The sequence below is a fragment of the Solanum pennellii genome, chromosome 8 (genome assembly GCF_001406875.1).
Source record: "Solanum pennellii chromosome 8, SPENNV200".
Taxonomy (NCBI): Eukaryota; Viridiplantae; Streptophyta; class Magnoliopsida; order Solanales; family Solanaceae; genus Solanum; species Solanum pennellii.
In genome coordinates, this window is record NC_028644.1 from 13,563,926 (window position 1) to 13,567,494 (window position 3,569).

A 3,569-nucleotide genomic window follows, 5' to 3' on the forward strand; every position below is an offset into this window, starting at 1 on the left:
TGTATACTTTGTATGGTTAACTGAGTCCAACCTTGAGTTGTTATCTCTATTATTTCATATGTTACCAATTTATCATAAATTTCTCTTTTTATGTCAGTATTAAGATTTTTTAATATATAAAGTAGTAATATCTTATATTCATCATTATCATCAATTAAGTAGGTACTCATTTTATTCATTTTTGCTAAAAGTTTTATTCCTTCCAACCTCTTAATAAATTATACTTACTTATTATGTAATAATAATGGTTTAATAATCATCTCGTCTAGTCACTACTACAGCTTTCTTCTTTGATTAGTTACCCTAACAGCGCCTCAACTCTGTTTACTCCCCTAAACGGCCTTCTTTGCCTACCGGTTTCAACTTTAGGATGGCATAGTCTGGGCATACTTGTTCATAGAATATTTCGGTAGCAAACCTTCTAAAGATGCTTATTATAACATTATTAGAACATGATAAATAATTATAATTAACAAGAGATTTTCAGGAATAAATTTGTTTAGCTACTCATAAATTTAAGAGTATATACCTGATTTTGTAGATTTGTAGCTCCAGAATTTTCCATAGTTATTATTTAACTAGCTAGCTCTGATACCAATTTTGGGTGGAAGCGTTAAAGAGGAATATTGTAGAGAGAAGAGAGTAATGGAAGACTGATATTTTATTTATGAAGGCAAATGCTCCTTATATACACATACATAATGACCTTTCATCTTTGCTAAAGGACGATTGGCCTTTACTATTTACACAGTTACTTGACCTTTACTATTTACACAGTAACTTGACTCTTACTAATTTTTAGTATGTTTTATATTAGTTTAGATTTAAATTATAGTTCTATTTTTAATCACTAGCTCACATTTTAATTAATCAATTTATTTCATTAGCGTTAACAAGCTCGTTAATTATTTATATAGATTCACCTTTTATTGTGACTAAACTCGTCGAATTTGACTAAATTGTAATTAAAAAAAGGTTTAGGGCATCTATTTCTTACCATTTTACTTCAGCCATCAGAAAGGAAATTTTGGGCCTTCCAATTATTGCCAACAGCCCCACCTTCCCCTCTATAATCTAATCCATACTCTCCAAAAAGCGCAATTTCAATTCAAATAATAGCCCACCTTACCCTCAACCTCTCGCCCCAGCCAATTTTTTATTAATCCCCTTGACCCAGTCCAAACATTTCTTTAGTAGGAAACCTAGGTAGCAGTAGCAGCTTCCCAAAGTTTGATGGAAAGCAAGAAGACACGCGTTAAAGCCACCGCTTGACCCCGTATGCTCATCGTCGCTCTCACGCGAGGGAGAAGATAGACGGGAAAATCGTAACGACATTTTTGAGTACAGTGGCGCCCTGATCCTCTTTTGTTTTCTTTTTCACGTTGCCTTCAAGCTCGTACGACCGCAGCAACTTTGGAGCCATGTGAAATGGCACTTGAAGCTAGAGATGCGGCCACGTTGATGCCAAGGACAAGGAAATCGATCTGGACCGTCCTTTTCCCCTTCCAGAATCGGTTGAAAATTTCAGAACTTGCTTCCTCAAAAGGGTGAAAAAATTCAAATATGGAAATTGGTGGGACTGAGATCAGCTTGCCTACTCCTCGATCCTTGTTTACATACCTTATTTTGCAATATATAATTTCCTCATTTCAATGTGGAAGGGGGAGAAAAAAAATTTCTTATGAAATTTGGATAAATAATATTTGAAGAAATTGGTTTGATGTTGAGAGGAACACAATAATTACGACCTACAATGACTTATATAAAATATATGAATATAGGTATCACTGGATAGAGAGTAAGAATACCAACTTTGATTGGTTCTTCTGCTCGTTAACTTTGTTCATGTGAGTTTACATGAGTCGTCCATCATGGTCGTGTTTGTTCGCCCTCCCAAATTAGATAGTTGTCTGTGTTCACTGATCCGTAAGAGGTATACCTTCTTATACTCTTATTGAACCATATTCAATATTATTGTTTAGTATACTATATGGATGCTGATTTAAATCACCAGTTTAGTTGTTGTTTACATTAAGGACAGTGCACTATCTTTGTGTTTGGTCACTCAAATATCATTAATCTATTTTCCCTTATATGGTATTTTGTTGATGGTTTAGTTTCAGGTATGTTTTGTTTTGGTACTGAATTTTTTTTTTTTTGATTTGAGATAGATGCATTTTTCGTGTGGATATGATAATGAGTTTTTTTTTCGTCACTTTCTTCTATTTCAGTTTTTATGTATTTCAATTCCTTGGTTTTTGTTGTTTGCGTGAATTGATTGTCACCAAGTTTTATTATTCACTACTCAAATACATTAGGGAGACGACCCATAGGACATAATACATGATCATACAATATTTAAGAAACATTACAGTAACTAAACATTAGTACATCCTTGGACTTAAGGATTTCTTTCCTTGAGATTGGGAATCACATATCAAGCTCCTAAACATTCAAGGCATTCTTTAAGAATTTATAACCTACACTTTGTGTAAAAAGTAAAGAAGAATGGGATTAGTACAAGAATGCACTAAGTATGGCAACCATGCAAAAACATGCATAAAAAAGGGACCTTTTCTTGAAATCATACTTCATGCCTTTTCGAGTAAATATTTATAAAACCATTATCCAATAGAATTATATAATTCACATACTTCCTATAATCATATTAAAAGGCCAAACATTTCATGAGATTACATATAAAAATATGATATTTTCAAGTCACATTAAAGTGAATAAATTTCCTGAACAGTGAACTATCGTCTCTTTTATTCAATAACCTCCCGAGTAACCCTCTTGTGATACTTGGTGCAATGCATAACCTTACGTTCACAAAGAAGGCATGCATACAACCAACATAAGACAAAACATATCATTATATAAGAACAATATATCAAAGACAAATGTGATCATGACTCCTTTGGCTTTAGAGTAAGCTACACCAATTTACATATATATTTACTTCTTTCCATATACATCATTATAAGACCTTGTTCATGACCCCAATCTTAGTCTACTAATGCAATGTACATATGGAGCGCAATAACCCCACACATACTTAGTAAACCCTCCATGAGACCACAAACCTTAACATTCAATTCATACATCAACAATTAAGTGAACTCAACTTCATTCATGTCAGGACAAGACCTTTATCATATAGTCATTTAGAACAACATAGTGCATATAAGGATAAGATCACATCTTATAGATTCATACCATGCACATATTCATAACAAGTAGACAAATATTACAAAGTAATGCATATGGATATAAGCATAATCATACACATTAGGTCACCATCCTAAGAAAGGAGCTACTTGTGCAATGTTCAGATGGGTTCATTCCTTCAACCTATCATAAGTAACTTCCCATAAGTTCTCCTAGTCAGGATCCTATTCATTTTTGTTTCATTGTCCATTTTACTTTAGAAAAACTATAGTTTTAACGACACTAAGACCGTGGGTGCTAAACATGGAATTTTTTTAGTAGAGTCTTAAACCAATGGAAGGTGTCCTCACCTAGCCAAGTTAGAACATTAACATACATCCTCACATCCTATGTGAATT